This window comes from Biomphalaria glabrata, chromosome 15 (genome assembly GCF_947242115.1).
Source record: "Biomphalaria glabrata chromosome 15, xgBioGlab47.1, whole genome shotgun sequence".
In the NCBI taxonomy this organism is placed as follows: Eukaryota; Metazoa; Mollusca; class Gastropoda; family Planorbidae; genus Biomphalaria; species Biomphalaria glabrata.
In genome coordinates this window covers 20705662-20723273 of record NC_074725.1, presented here as the reverse complement: position 1 = coordinate 20723273, position 17612 = coordinate 20705662, and the positions used below count along the sequence as shown (strand labels likewise).

Genomic DNA, 17612 nt, shown 5'->3' with positions numbered 1-17612 from the left:
AGAAAGAGAAGGGCGCGGGGGGTGGAGAGTGAGAGAGTGAGAGAGTAATTCAATTAGAGGACTTGGGCGTTGTTAAAGGGGGTATATAAAAAAAAGATCGATAAAAAAACAATGAGTGAACATAGAGTGGACATAGAGTGGACATAGAGTGGACATAGAGTGAACATAGAGTGGACATAGAGTGGACATAGAGTGAACATAGAGTGGACATAGAGTGGACATAGAGTGGACATGTCTTGATGAGCTTTTGAACATCCTAGTCCGAGACATATTTCAAGTGTATGAGCGTACTGTTCCCGCTACTATCTCTTATCAGGTCTCATAACTACATCACTCACAAGGATGTGCATTGGTATAGTATAACAGAGTACGTTGATATAAGGTTTGTAAATAAAACTTAAGAGATTAGTGAAAAAAAAAGATTTAAAAAAAAAAGAAAAGAAATATGCACGATTACTATCCAGGCTGATGTCGCTGTCTTGGATTCTCATGGTAAACTGTTGGAGACTTTCAAACCACGAGTGACCTACTTCTTTGAGTGGCGTGATAAGGCAGAGAAATTAAAAGAACGACGTTGATTGGTTTGTCAAAAAAAAAATGTTAATTTGATATTCATGCGCAAAATATAAATTTATCATTGTTTGTTTGCCAACTGCGTCAACAGTAGTCATAGAATATTTCATAATAGACTTATTGAAACAGTAGTGAGGGGTTAGTTGATTATTAGTCAAATTGTCCAATCGGATTAAACTGGCTTTTAGCGAAGAAGTTATTATAATTGTATACAATGTTCATTTTGACAATGTTGTCTCACAGACCTCCGGGTGTGCGTGCCACAGTTTGAGAACCACTGCGCTAGATTATCATTTAATCACATCCGTTTGTTGTGGGGTCAAGACACCTTGAACTAAGCTTGCCCAACCCACTCCCTCAGCCGGACCATACGAGTCAGGAATCCGAGCCTCTGAAGGATGCTTTCGTATTCTTATACTGTAAGGGAAACCTAAACACGAGCGACCATCTGATAGAATTATCATGTTGTGGTTTCATTTGTAGATAGATAGATAGATAGATAGATAGATAGATAGATAGATAGATAGATAGATAGATAGATAGACAGACAGACAGACAGACAGACAGACAGACAGACAGACAGATAGATAGATAGATAGATAGATAGATAGATAGATAGATAGATAGATAGATAGATAGATAGATAGATAGATAGATTGATAGATAGATAGATAGATAGATAGATAGATAGATAGATAGATAGATAGATAAATAGACAGACAGATAGATAGATAGATAGATAGATTGATAGATAGATAGATAGATAGATAGATAGATAGATAGATAGATAAATGAACAGTTTACTTACCTGACATATACCAGTGTTGTTAATGACTCGGACACCTACTCGATAGAGCCAGACGATAAAGAGAGACAGCAGAAACACGGCGTCCCCAATGCATTTGGCAGTTAGATAGAGGCAGCAGGAAGTTGATCTGAGCTCCTTGGTCAGCAGCGTGATGGTAGCCAGGATGTTACCAGATATACCTGTTTAATACATAGCAGGAGCCTCAGAATCTGAACTAGTTGGTAACATATCAAAGTACATAAGCTTAAGAACTTTATAGGTCATTGATGAAATTTACAATGAATCCAGGACTACAAAAAGTTTATAAAGGTGACAGTCAAATCTATAGGATAATATAAGTCATTAATGTGGAAGGAGAGATGGGCTGCCAATAATATAAGAGAATGCCATATACTCGATCAGTTGACCATAAGAATTGCATTAGTTTTAATAAAAAGCAAAAAAATCCTTTAAAAAAAAACTAAGCTTAGCTAATCTTATCTTATATAACACAAACGTTACTTCAAAAAAGAAGATGATTACGTCCTACGCTTCATGCATTTAGTCATGCATATTTACCAATGACTTAAATTCTGCCAAGTCACTGGTTTTCTTGGCTATCTTATCTTATCTTATCTTATATAATACAGACGTTACTTCAAAAAAGAAGATGATTACGTCCTACGCTTCATGCATTTAGTCATGCAAATTTACCAATGACTTAAATTTTGCCAAGTCACTGGTTTTCTTGGCTAGCTCAGGCAACCCATTCCATGCTCTAATAGCACTAGGGAAGAAGGAGTATTTGTACAAATTTGTCCTAGCATATGGGACGAGGAATGTGCCTTTATCTTTGTGTCTTTCTGAGTATTTTATTAAATTTTGTTTTTGTATTTGAAGATTATGGTTCAGTGTTTTATGTATAATTGCTACTTTACTTTTGAGTCTTCTGTCCTGAAGGCTTTCTAAATTTAGTGATTTTACTAAAGGTGTTACGCTAGTCAAATGTGAATATTCGTTTGTTATGAATCTCACTGCTCTATTTTGTGTCTATTCCAGTTTCTTAATGTTTTCTTGAGTTGAGGGGTCCCAAACGGAGGATGCAAATTCTATTAATGGCCTAACCAAGGTTAAATAACATTTTAGTTTTATGTTCTTATTTGATTTATAGAAATTTCTTTTAATAAATCCTAATGCTTTGTTTGATTTTTTTTATAGTTTCATCAATATGTGGATTCCATGACAGTTTTTCATTTATTATAACACCTAGGTATTTTGCGTTTTTAGTCTGTGTTACTGGTTTACCATGAATAAGATAAGTGGAATTAATTTGTTTTAGTTTTTTTGTTACTCTTAACAACTGACATAAGGAAAGAAATCCGCACTTACAACTTACAACAATATCTATCAACAACATACGAGTTATTTCTCTAATCGATATCAAACAAAATAATAAATTGTTTAATATTTTAAAATTGATTCATGTTTTGTTAGGTACAATAAATAATAGTTTAAAGATTCAAATCCGACAATGGGCTTGGGAAATTAACGTTTTAAATTATCTAAGGGGACCTAGCCCTACCTATTTAGCCGTATCTGTGAATACTGGAGGATTGATTTATCTTGTCTGTATCAAGCAAAATAATTAATTACCAGTATGTGATTGTCTAATTAATTATTTTTTTTATTGATTCGTGACTTTTCTATGCCAATGAATAACTGTGTAAAGTTTCTACTTAATCCTAAAATGGTTGTGGGAGAGATAAACATGTACAAATTTTTTACTAGACAGACAGACAAACAGACATAGTGAGTTGATATAAGCTTTGTCAAAATTACTTCGAACTAATCTAGATTCATTCATTTCTTTGTCTAATTTTTATTTTAAAATATTTTCAGAATTAGACTAGAAAAAAAAATAACTTTCATTTTTTTTTAATTCATTGAAATGTAAAATCTTTAGATATGTTTGAACGGTCAATTTGAGTCCGATAGAGAATGAGCCCTTTGTCAGAGTAGCAAGGTAGGGGCATACCACAAAATCCCTTATAGCTTGTTTTGACTGAGAGGAACAGTCCAGGTTTGCGGTGGGGTAGGAGGTGTGGAAGTTTGAAAGATACTTTAAAGGAACTTCTTAACAAATTACTCGTGTTACGTCTGCAGTTCTTCTGACTACCGAAGGTAAATTTTAAAAAAATAAAAGAAAAAAAAAGATTTCGTATTTTTGAAATGTTTACTTAGACCCCGGATACATTAAAAGAATTCCATTATCCATCTTTAAATTCAATACTGTTGTTTTGTTTTAGCTTTTTGTTACAATTGACCTACATTGACGTCTTATTCCTTATTAATGTGGTTGTTTCCCTTTTCTAAGTCATTCCCAGGGGGAGGCAACACTGAAACTGAAATTGTAATGCATGCAGACGTAACGGAAGCTCTTACCTAATGTAATAATAAACGGTTCCAAAACTGTCTGGACCCACAAGATCCACCGATAGGCTGAGGCGTCGTGAAGGTTTAAAAACTCCAGGTCTGTAGTCTCGTTGGCACTGGAGATAATCGGCTCTGTCATGTCTGACAAATGCCAGTCCTGTTGACACCTACGCCATGATATTTTTCAATTATCTTTAGCCACTCACTATTCAACAAGCCGTAATGGTACTAGACATCGTAGACTTTGTTAAAGCCAAGCTATGGAGCCACCAAGCATTTTCAAATTAAAATGAAAGTCATTGCAAAAAAAAAAATTCGTTAAAAAAATGTGTCAGTATCCATGTGCGTTGGCGTCAATAATGCAAAGGCAAATCAGGAAGTCCATTAAACGTATTAGAAAATAAAAAGACTAGACTCAGGACTTATTATCCAGTGGCTTATACATTCATTTGATTTGGAGTAGATCTAGTACATTCCAAAACAATGTTCGTATTATAACAAGATCTAGCCTGATCCTTTGACTTATGAGAACCTTTGGTCCTTGTCTTAATTGTTGAATTGTTAAGCCACATAACTTTTGAATTCATAATTGGAGGTGAATTTCATTTTAGATTTTATCTGAAACAAAGCAAAAAAAAAAAAAAAGCGAAATGTTAGACTCATAAAGAAAAAGAAAAGGGCAAATTTACACAACAATCCCGTAGACCCACATGTCCCAGGTTTTACGGCTGCACAGTAACACCTATTCTCATGTTGGCAAATTATGTCTTTTACCTGATAAAACTAAGATCAATAAAAATAATAAACAAATTATACAGTAACACAGTAACACCTATTCTCATGTTGGCAAAATTATTTCTTTTACCTGATAAAACTAAGATCAATAAAAATAATTAACTAATTATTTAATTAATTATTGTTATTTAATTTTTCTGGTACCTTGAACAAGGGAAAGAAAGCGTACTCGACAGATGTGTTAGTATATGTTAAATTAGTCCCATTGAACCTTTTTTTTTATATAAAACGGTTGATAAAATTATTTGTAATCGTACACATTTATTATTGCTGGTCTATATTTATTACATATTTAATTAAATGAATGATCCAAACTAATTGATACGACTACGCTTAATAAAAGTTTGTTTCATTCAAAAGTTTTTTGTTTTTTTTTAAGTTTTTCATGTTTTTATTTTCTAGGTTTCTTTCTAAATAACTCTCCCCTACTGGTAGTGGAAGTAAGGCAGAGGAAGCCGTCGCCTTAATGGAAGGATTGGATGCTACATCTCGTAAATGTTGGGATTTCTTGGATAGACTTGACGCGAATCTTATCGACTTAAAGCTGAGTCGAAGAAAGCTGGGGAGAGAGTAATGGAATCAATGCGTCCTCTGGTATTAACCTTGGTATGGAGTAGACACACATATATATATATATATACAGGGCTGGACATTAGAAACTGGGGCGCGGTGGCTAAACGCTTGGCTTCTGGAACTGGGATCCTGGGTGCGAATCTTGACGAAGACTGGGATTTTCAATTTCGTGATTTTTTTTTTTTTGGGGGGGGGGGGGGCGCTCTTGATTCCAACTGTAATGGGTAACTGACTTTGGTCGGGGAAAGTCAAGACGGTTAGTTTGGTCGTTGTGTTGGCCACAAGATAACCTGCTCGACAATGATTGGTCAAAAAACAAACGGATGACCTTAACATCATCTGCCGTCTAATTCACAAGGTCTGAAAGGGGGGCTTCACTTTAGACACTAGAAGAAGATCTGAAAGACTAAAACATCAAGAAATGTCAGATATTAAAACATATAAAACAGTCAGACATATGGAACGAGAAATAAAGAAGATGACAGACTATCTGAGAGAGACGAACAGTCGGATAGATTGTTGTACATGACGAACACGTTTTTTTTTTAAATATAAATATATACGTCACTAAGCATGTCTATCGTACACACACACACACAGACACACAAACACACAGAGTCGCTCTCTAGATAAGTACATACTTTTTCTTTACCTTTACCTATCCCTTAGTCTGTTGGACCGTTGGGGCACCAGGCAAGATTTGTCGACCGTCTTTCTCCATTCCTCCCTTTTTTTTGCCTTGATCAGAACCTCTCTCAATGGCAGGCCTGTCCATTCTTTAATGTTGTCCTCCCATCGCTTTTTCTGTCTGCCTCTTCTTCTTTTTCCTGGCACTGTTCCCTGAAGAAAGGTCTTTGCGAGCCCCGTAGATCTTGTAATGTGGCCAAAGGTTTTAAGCTTTCGTTTTTTCACAATAGTAAGCAGGTCGTCATGAGCTCCGATCGCTACAGTAACCCTGTCTCTGATTTCTTGGTTTGTGATGCGGTCTTTGAATGTGATGCCTAGGATCCTTCTGTAGCATCTCAATTCCATTGCTAGGATCCTCCTCTCAAGCTCTGCATTCAACGTCCACGACTCGCAAGCATATAAAAATGTGGCCATGACCAGAGAGCGCATCAGTCTAATTTTGGTGCCGAGGGCTAAGCCCTTATCTTTCCATATTATTTTAAGTTTTGAAAGGGCTGCTGTGGACTGTGCTATTCGAGCCAATAATTCGGGTTTTGTTCCCTCATCTGAGACAATAGCTCCGAGGTATTTGAAGCTGTTAACACTAGTTAGCTTTTCACCTCCAATACTGATGCCTCTTTTAAAGCCCTGATGGCTATTGGTCATAATTTGAGTTTTTTCGGCATTTATTTGCATGCCATATGCTGCAGAAGTCTTGTCAATGCGCATCACCAGGTCAGCTAGTTCTTCTTCTGTCCCTGCTAGGCCGTCAATGTCATCTGCGAAGCGCAAGTTAGTAATTCTTCTTCCTCCAATGCTAACAGTACCTTCATAGCCCTTGAGGGCATCTTCCATTATCCTTTCAAGGAAGATATTGAAGAGTGTTGGTGACAGTAGGCAGCCTTGTCTTACTCCAACTGTGGTTTTGAACCAGTCCCCAATATTATTGTTGAAGTACACCGTACATATTGATGGATATAACCAGACTTAGACTTAACAACCCAGGAAGGTCCACATAGTGTTGCTCTGTTTCCATTAACAGGGAGTTACCAAGAAACTGTCGTATTGTAAACCAAAAAAAGTCAAGAAGGCTACTCAACATAAGAAAGGGTTTAAAACAACACGCGAAATATTTAAAATCTTTTTGAAGCGTATATAAAGGGGAAGAACTCCGTTGTTAAAGCTATCAAACAAAGTAATTAATTACCAATAATTAATTCACTAATTGAGTATTTATGTTTATTAATTCATGTTTAGTTTGGTACAATAAATAATTGTTTAAAGTGTCAACTTGATCGGTGAATGCGTGATGGAGAAATAGCGTTCACAATTATTGAAGGGGACTAAACCCAACAGATTGAACCATATCAGTAAATACTGAAGTATTAGTTTTCATTAAACAAAACAATACATTGCAAGTAATTAGTTGTCTGATTGTTTACTTTTTTTTATTGATTCATGTAATGATTGTGCGAAGTTTCAGTTTGATACGAGATTGGATGTCGGAGAAATAACGTGTAGAAAACGTTTTGGCCAGACAGACAGACAGACAGAGTGAGTTGATAAAAGCTTTCTAAAAAATATCCAAAAAGTACATAAGAAACACTTTTTAATATGACAATTTTATTTTCATTTGTCGTCATTGACAGTTAATACACTGTATTACTGTACTGCACCTATTGAATCTGAAGTTATACAATTACAGTACCATATTGTGCTATACGTTTAGGAGGGAAACCTCTGTCCTGAATACTACAGGCAATTGACATTTTAAAATTTTGATTATAATGAAATTGAAAATACTTGCCAGACTTTGCCCATGTTGTAAAACTAATTATCTCTATTTAAGAAATGATACAGATCATTTATTTTAAACTTCTATAACTTTATGGTAATATAGTATCATATGGAATGATTCTATACTTAAAATTATCTTCCCCTAGTATTTAAAAATATCTTCACGCTGAGATTTTGGTTTTGTTTTGTTTCCTCCCCTCATTAGCGTGCTAACAAGAAGAGATCGAAAACTTCCTTGAGCTGTTTTCCAGTTCAGGCCCTTGGTCTCTTACGGAATTAGTCATTACTTCATAGTGGAAAAGGGCGGACACGCAAAATCCCTAAAGCCAGTGGCATTGGTAAAGTGGACCAGATGGTCAGTGTCCTTATTTTCACCCATAATGTTTTGAAGTTTTCTTGTTCTAGTTTTGGTGTTTGCTATTTTACTGCAAAATAGGGCTCCACGGCGTCTAAAAAAAGTGTTCGAGATGAACCATAGTCATTCTACGACTGAAGGAGCCCAATATATATAATATAATTTTACTGCAGCCACTTTGAAGAGCTCCTCCCGGTCTTCATTTTTAAAAGAACATTTTTAGTCTAATAATGTAACACCGCCTCCAATATAATACAGTTTCAGAGTGCTATCTTTTTGTTTATTCCAGCTATTAGCTTACATTTACCTTTCAGACAAAAGGTGGAAGGTAGATGGAAGTGGGTTAGAAGATGCAAGTCAGAAGGTAGATGGTTGATTGAAGTTGGTTAAATGAAACAAGTCAAAAATAAAAATATGGACAATTATAATGCACGCTAAAATTTTTGCACGAAGAAGAAGGGCAAAATGCTAAGTTGATAGAACGTCGTGCTAGTAACGCGAACGTAGTGGGTTTGAGGATTCGATCCCTTTACCGGCCGATTTGTTTTTTTTAACGATGAACCAATCCCATAGGATTTTATCTGATCATAACGAAGGAATTGATTTATACAAATGTGATGCTTGTTCTTGCTTAGCCATTTTCATCCTCTTGAACTTTGAACTTATAAACTCATAACCTTTCCAAAGTAAATTGGGGGGTGGGGGGGGGGGGGAAGATGTTCACGATCAACTATTACAATGTCAAGGACGCTAAACTGAACTTCACCTTTGCCAACTAAATAAAAATAAATAAATAAAATGAAGCTCTAATTTAAAGAATATCTCAATATCATTAACAATGACAGTTGATCTCCGTATATGATTTCTCTTGTTACCGCTAGTTAGTAGGACATTTGTTTTAGAATAAGTTTTTAGTTATAGAGTCAAAGTCTAATGCTTCGTCCATTTTGAAATTATTATAAGCAACAAACAGAAGACCTTAGAAAATATGATTCTGCAGCTCTAAAAATGTGTAAAAAGCTAATCCAATACCTCCACAGGAATACATAGGTCAGTGAACACTTCCTCCTTCAATTAGTACACCGGATACTCCAAAATGATTGCTAATTATAAATTCTCTGCCATACATGACAATCTCCTAGTCTCTTCGTAACAGCTCACATCATGATAACAGTTTATTACAAGTAGTTTAGAAGCTGTTGAAAAGAACATTGTGAACGAATGTCGAAAGAATCTTTGACTTTGTTAAAAAACGCAATAAAATGTTGTATAGACTGTCAGACTTTGACCGAGTGGACTACTTTGGTGGTGGTTATGGTCACGACACTTTCAGCTACCCAAACTAACGGTCTATGTGGTATATTAGTTTAACAACATTACAGAGATAGCAAAATTGTGACCACAAGATTAATGTAGAAAATACAATGAAATAATGAGACCACTTAGCAACATTTTAGGCACTTTACAGACTTTCCTACAACGAACGATATCAGGTTAAAAAGAAAAAAGAGACTATGGGAAAATAACATTGAATAATGGAGGAAACTTACCCTTTCTCTCTGTCTCTTTCATTTTTGTTCTCCCTTTTTTTCTTCTTTTCTCTCTCTTTTTTTCTCCCTATCTCTTTCTCTCTCTCTCTCTCTCTCTCACACTCTCTCTCTCGCTTTTTCATGATCTTACACGGAACAGTACCAAGAAAAAGAAAGAAAAGTGGGAAGATAATATCAAGTAATAATAGAGCCTCACCCCTAACTTTTTGATTGGTAGAAAACCTTATAGAATAACAACTTCTTTTAGTGTTGACCTAATGGCTTACAGTCTGCAAAAGTCCCTGATGCACGCCACGTTCCACTGGGTACAAGTCAATGGACTGAGAAGTAGCCTAGATCTCAGACGACAAAAACAAACACCAACCGAACGGGTAAAGAGACTTGGATAATTCAGTACAAACTATTTGTAGCGGCTTTACAACGACCCACATACCACTTTGGTCGGGAGTCTGAGGTCAAACTGTAGATCTACTGAGACGTTTGATTTTGTTTTTCTCTAGCCACTGGAATGAAATGATGGAATGAAAAAATACTACCGAGATTTAATCAAGTGAAGGAGGTATCTGGAAAAGTTAAAAATCGATAGTTGAGCTTTTTTTTTTTTGTCACTAGATGACTTAGAAGAATTTAGTTCTCAAGCTTATTTTTATGTGAGGTTTAAGTCCTAATTATTTCTTTTTTTTTTTCTCTAAAAGACATCCACCTGTCTGCAGAGAAGAAGAAAAGTTCTAGTTGACAGTTCCACTAACGTCCAACATTTCAAGTTCATAGCATCGCGGAACCATTTAAAGAAGACAAGCAGAGTGTACACTGTTTACCTGGTTTATACTGAGCATATGTTGTCAGGCACTGTATTGCTGCCATGGCCCACTATTACAACGAAATCGATGTATTTATGATTATAATTTTGATTGTAGAACTTGAAATAATTTGAACAAACTTCTTTTTAAAAACAAAACTACATTTAACTTCTATTACAATATGAACAGATTTCAGCTTGAGATGAAATAATATAAATCTAGTAGTAATAATATAACATGGTATTTGAAACAAAATCTAACTCACTACAACAACACGTCCCTTACTGTTTCAAATCTCTAGATCGTCTCACGTTCTTAACATAGATTATGACAGAGCCGCTTATATTCCATCATTCTACAGGACTAACGAGAAAACCATTTTTAAAAAGCTTCTATTTAGTGTCCTTGCTTCAAATAGTTTGTGTTAGTCATATAATTAAATTTCTAATAGATCTGGGGTTCTAGGCTAACAATAATAAATCTATGCGATTACAAATATTGTTTCACCAATATGTTTTGTTTAGCGCAATTGCATGGTCTTAGATGTCTCACTACGCTATGATCCTATCCCTTGTGTGAATCAGTTGGGAATGAGGTGTCCGGGACAAGAATGGGGTAGCTTGGTCAGGGTTATCGTGACCGTGTTGTACGACTTCGAGCTCAGGGCTCAAGCCTCATCAAGGGGACAAACGAACTTATACCACCAGATGTGTCAAGTACGATTTCTCTCCCTAGTTCAATACCAAATAGAATAATTAATTACCATAAGTTAATTGACTAATTGGTAAATATTTTTTTTATTCTTTTTTTTGTCACTTACAAGAAATAATTGTGCAAAATTTCATCTTGATTCAAAATTGGGTGTAGGAGAAACAACATGTAGAGACTTGTTACAGGTCAGACAGAGCGAGTTGAAATAAGATTTTTAATAATAATAAATATTTACACATGCTGTATACTTTAAAAGAAATACACACACTCCATAACTAGAAATGGGAAACGAACCGAACCCGATTCGAACTAACCTAACCCTCACTTACGACCGAACCGAACCCGAACTTTAAAACTGATTGGTACAAACCAAACCGAAAGAACTGTCCTTACCTAACAGACCCGAAATCGATATTTTCAATATTTTTACAATAAAAAAAAAGTTTAAGTTTTGGGTGACATGAATTGACAGTTGTTTTTGTTTTTATCTTGGAAAATTTATGTTTTTGTCTGTTTCTAGCCGTGTCCTTGACATCTTGTGTGTGCACCTTTCCTGCATCAACACAAATAGTACCGTACCATTTAATATTTGTGCATTAATGAAATGGGAGAGTCAAAGAAACGAAAAGTAGACTCTGAATGTAGAAACTGTATAGAAAATACGAAAAACATGCATATATGTAACTCTGCCGGACCAAGTAAAACAAAGGACGTTTGGGCCACGAGGCCTTCATCAGCTACAAAACAAACAAAAAAATAAAAAACAATTAACACAAAATAGTCTTAAGTGAACTTATCTGTCAGATGTTGTTCTCTATCGAGGCAGGAAAGAAATGAGCTGCGCTGGTGTAAAAGCGCGGGAAAACGGAAGGGGGCGGAGATGTCAGGCAAAGATGAATGGGAAAAGCAGTAAATCTTTGTTTTTTTAATGTAGAAACTGCCTGGAAAAGTTGGACAGATCTTTTGCCTTTTAGTGAAGTAGGAGAATAAGTCAATATGTTTGATTTGTACAAAGCTGTTTGCGGCTGTTTTACAAGAACGTAACGTTAAACAGATTTATCTAAACAAACAAATATGGTTTTAGCCACTGAGAAAAGAATACTAATTTTAACCATCCTGAAGAATTAGTTGAAGTGACTACAGATGCCATCAGAAAGTGTGATTGGATGTCACTTAGGACTGGCAGAAAGAGCTATTAGAAAAATTATCAAGTCTAGGTGTTAAATGTGGACCACGTGATGATGTGTTTAGCCCGGTAAATTTCATAACATTCCAAGCGTTGCACCACAAAATGTTCGAACATTTTGTGTTTCAAGCTTGAATATAAAGACGTTCTATTGTACAGTGAAACATGAAACTGAACTGTGTAGGACGGAGATATGAAAGCAAGTGCCTTAACTTAACGACCTCTCGAGGTTGTGGTATCAGCTTCTTAAAGTAACATCAAGTAATATCTAAATAAACTAAGAAAAAAATTTGATTCCGCTAAAGTAAGCAAACATTGATTCTCTGGCACTCAAAAAGTCAAGCTTCGTTAGAGAGAAACAAAATTCAATGTAGTCCCTATTATTATTATTATTTTATTATTATTATTATTATTATTATTATTTATATAAATCTGTGTTTACTTACGATTGTAATATCAAAGGGCACAAATATATAAATAAATATCGGAAATGTCCGAAGATCTTTTTTCTCGGAATCACACAGCGTCCTGGTGAAAGAATATTTTCAACAAATTAATATACTCTCGACTTCCGGCGTGTGCGAACACCTCGATACATCCATGCCACGAGGACGACATGAGACTGCTGACAGTGGCACTAAGTCCACGATGCGGGTAAGAAGAGCTTCTACAATGCCACTAGACAAGAATCGACTAGCAAGGCGGTAGTTGAGGGCGGGGTGGGGGTCGAAAGGAAATTCGAGCAGAGGTAAGTGAGAGGTGGGTGGAGGCGGAGAGGGAGTTTTAAAAAAAAAAAAAATCCATCCCAACAAGATTTAGTTATTGATCGGCCGGATACAGGTCATTTCAATATGGTTCTTACATTGGCCTTATTCATTTGTACAAAGCTTATATCAACTCTCTCTATCTGTCTGGTAAAACGTTTCTTCCACCCCCCCCCCCCAACCCCGGATCAAGTTGAAATTTTGCACAATTATTTCTTTTACCAGACGAAACAAGAATCAATGAAAGAAAAACCAGTTAGTTAATCAACTATTGGTATCTATGTATATCGATATATATCTATAATAATCTATATATAATTCTCTTCGTCGCCCGACCATGCAGGACACTAGGCATGCACGAGGACTCTCTAACCCTCGATGAAAAAGTCGTGGAAAGATAACTCTTCTATTTCTGTCTCCCAACCATGCAGGACACTACGCACGCCCGCCGACTCTCTAACCCTCGATGAAAAAGTCATGGAAAGATAACTCTTTTATTTCTGCAAGTCGGACTAGAGTTATCCCACGTAACTTTCGCGGCGACAGAGAGAGAAGCTCAGAAAAAAAGAGGGGACAGAACGATTAATGTTTCTCTTTACATTTATATTTGACTACATTTATATTTGACTACATTTATGTTTGACTACTTTTATGTTTGTATTTTTTACACACGCCAATATCTGGTGTCATTAACATAGTTGCATGTTTTTTTTTGTAGCTTTGGTTTGATTTTGCCCCTTTGTATTGCCCTTTGTTTCCTAACTATGGCCGCCGCTACACATATGTTTCGTGGAGTCAACAAGTCTTTGAATGTATGCGCAATACCTACATCAGGTAACTTTTTATTTTTCTATCAGTCGCATATTTCTGGAAAAAATGTCATCGACGAAACTGTTGCTCTCAAACTTCGCAAGATGGCGGTAAGCTTTGTTTGTGAACATTGGGATAACTATGGCAACGTCCTGTCCGTTGTTCTTACTCACGGAAGCACAGTCATACACTCTGCTCGACACTACGCTGCCTACATGAATACTTCCGGCGCTTATGGTGGCGAGGCTGAACTAGTGGCGCTGTCTCAAATACTTCCCTATTCACTTCCGAAACGTCCGCATGACCTCGAGTTTACAATCCGCGATCAACGTCTCTCCATATCCCTGCTATTTAGCGGTCCTTTGGATCATGGCCATTACGAAACGCCGCGGGTCGACTGGTTGTTAATATTATATTCTCGTCGCGTGTTTAATTTGTTTACAGTAAAAGAAGATACAGGAGATTGATACACTACACATTTTATTGCTATTATTTACCACAAATTTGGATTGCTAGAGATTGAGCCTATCCAAGTTTCTTTGTTAGTTTTCTAAAGCATGTGGAATTATGGGATAAAAATTAGCCTTAAAAAAACAGAACAAAAAAATATAGACATATAGAAAGAGTTTTAAAATGAAAAAAAACCGGCATTGTCAAGAGCATCGTTAATTGAAGTCTTGCCATTGTCTGCTTATGCTGGAGCAGACGACTTTGGTATCGATACTTTACAAAACGACATTCCGATGCAGTTATTACATTTTATGTCAAAAAGAATGAATAATGACAAAGACACCACGAATGCCTTGTAACACTGTGTAATAATTTGATGTTGTTTTTTTAAAGCTCTCAAACATTTATTCTTACTGGCTCTTCCGAGTTCCTGTTGGTTATGGGCCATGGTTGCTAAGACAATGTCCCTTTCAACACTTCTCTCTCTCTCTCTCTCTCTCTCTCTCTTTCTCTCTCTGTATCTCTCTCTCTCTGTCTCTCTCTTTCTTTCTCTTTCTTTTTCTTTCTCTCTCTCTATCTTTCTCTCTCTGTCAGTCTCTGTCTGTCTCTCTCTCTGTCCCTATCTCTGTGTCTCTGTGTGTGTCTCTCTCTGTCTTTTTCTCTCTATGCCTCTCTCTATCCCTATCTCTGTGTCTCTCTGTGTCTCTGTGTGTGTCTCTCTCTGTCTCTCTCTTTCTCTCTGTCATGCTTTTCATTTTCTTTCCTTTTTTCTTTTCTGCCCTAGATGTAGCCCAAGGAAAAGTATCTTGAGGTGTTGACTTATGTAAACCTTGCTACTCAACTTTCTTAATTGCAACACTCCTAATGACATTAGCAACTAGACAGAAGTGATAAAAAAGAAGAAAAAATGTATGACATAAAATCAATTTCAGTCTTTAGAGGAGTTAATTTATTTCAGCTCATTACGTTCCTGGGCGGTTACTATGGCAACAACTGCTACAGTAAAAAAACATAAAACATTTACATGTGGTCAATTATAAAGAAACAAAACTAAAATACAATCTTTTTAAAATACCTTTATTTATGTGTTTATGTGTGTGTGTGTTAGTTGTTAGTAGTTGTTAATTTTAGGGAAAGATCGATTTAATATCGATTTGTTTTTGTTTTTTTAATCAAACATGTGCAGATTTTAATTTTAACTAGATTTTTTTTTATTGTGTGTGACTTTGTATGTGTGGAGAGTTAGTTTACGTATATGTGTGTGTGTCTTTGTTTATCTGAGGAAAAGATTAATTTATCTTCTAGTTTATCTTTTGTTGAATCAAATGTGTCTAGGTTATAATTAGTACAAATATTGCATTACTACTAAACACTACTTGTTGGAATGGAAAGACATTAGTTTTTAAAGGAGTATAAAGTCTTACTACCTCCTATTGTCTGAAATTTAAAAAACTCTGGACATGACCTTCTGACACGCTGGACATGACCTTCTGACACGCCGGACACACTCTGAAAATAAAGCAGTTACACTACAGGATGCTCCTTTAAATTTTTAACGATTATTACAGCCTAGGTGAAACATCCCAAATTATGGCGGCGGGGGTAGTTCGGACCCTTGACCATCGAGACCATCGAACGATTGTGGCGTGGCAAAGGATTTGGAGGCCCGGGGCTTGGCCTCGTCAGGTGCATCTGCATACTGACATTTGACATCATGACATAATAACACATAAGTCTAATGAGTGAAAAACATACAACATGGTCACTAATTTGCATACCTAAATGAATAGCAAGATAGCATGGGATCGGGTTAATATTTAATGTAAAAAAATATAATTTTGGACACTCATTTGTAAGGGCTAAGGGGACTTTCGGGTTTGGCAGGTTAAAGTGCGAAATATCAGGTAGGTTTTTTTTTTTTGGTTTCAATATGGTGGTAAATATACAAATGCTTTTTTTTTTTTAAACGTATCCGCGAGTCTATACTACAATGTTTTTAATGACCAGCTGGTTTGTCGATAGCTGTTAAGGAATGACATATTTTTTTACAAACTCTAAGCTTTGTGGTTTAAAAAAACAAGCAATTTCAAGTATTTCTTTCTAGTCTCATTCGTGCAATTAACTAACTACTACAACCATCTTTTAAATTAAGTAACAAGCATGACTATTTCATGTCTAGAGAGTATCGCTAAGTCCCTGCGCCATTCACTTGCTTATTGTATGTGTCGCTTTGAGAATAGGTCAGAGACAATAAAAGTGCCGGCTCTAACACTTTGTTGGTGAGAATAAAGAAGTTTCAAAAGTCAGCTGTTAACAAAGTGTTTGTTTCGGATGGTAGAAACGTATTTTATTCCCCAAACAGAAACATTGAAACTGTAAATATGAATAGGAAAAAATATTTCCTAGATATACGATAAAAGTTGATATTTGTTGTAGAAATGGACTGAGAATCTAACGTATAACAAGCCAAATAAAACTAAAATACTTAAAAAAACAAAGCTTATCTTGAGGGAATAAATCCACATTCATAGTAATGTTTCTTAATACTGTAAGATTCTTTCCTCCTCAATATGAAACAAAATTAATTAATTACCACTATTTAATTAGTTATTTGGTTAATGTTTTTAAATTGATTCACGAGTTGTCTTTGACAATAAAAAAAATAACAGTTTCATCTTCATCATAGAATGGGAAGTGGGAGAAATGTGTTTAAAATTGATATCAGCGGTGTATTATTGGTTGTTAATTATTTTGTTTATTATTGAAAAAGGGAAATAAGTGCTACTTATTGAAATATGTTGATGTATAGGTGGAATTATTTCCTTTATTATGTTTTCTACAGATTTTTTTCTCTTATTTTCAAATCTATGGAACCAGTTTTAAATCTTTGTATATAGCGAGTAGTCCATTGCGATACACGAATCAATAAAACATACACCGTAAGTTAATCAATAAGTGGTAGGAGCTTATTCCTGAAGACTAAAATAAAACAGACTCCGGAGACACATATTAAAGACTAAAATAAAACCAACTCCGAATTTAGAATTCAAAACAACCCCAGAGAGACAATGGTTTTACTTGCGTTGAATGTTTTAAAAATTTAGTCACGTGACATAATGTACTTATAATTAATTTTTGTACTTCAAAATAATTTATTTAGTCTTGAAAAGTCTTTAAAGTTTTTTTCCAACAACTAACTGACATATTTGCTAATTTTCATCATTATTCACCAGTATCATCAACATCATTATCTGCAAGGGCGGAATGTCTATTTAGTAACCGGGCAAATGATCGGTGGGCCGGTGGGGTTGGCGAATGGGCCACATTAGATGTTTGTAAGTCCTGTAAAGGTGAATGGCCTC

At 35.6% G+C, this 17612-nt stretch overlaps 1 long non-coding RNA gene across 1 annotated transcript; it reads right to left on the bottom strand.

Annotated features, from left to right (window-relative positions):
• Window positions 1-1387: 1387 nt before the first annotated feature.
• Window positions 1388-12856, bottom strand: LOC129923056 (uncharacterized). The gene is made up of 3 exons (XR_008774977.1): window positions 12673-12856; window positions 3803-4411; window positions 1388-1560 (listed from the first exon to the last, which is right to left on the bottom strand). It is a non-coding gene; the product is annotated as an uncharacterized LOC129923056 (long non-coding RNA).
• Between the last annotated feature and the right edge of the window lie 4756 nt (window positions 12857-17612).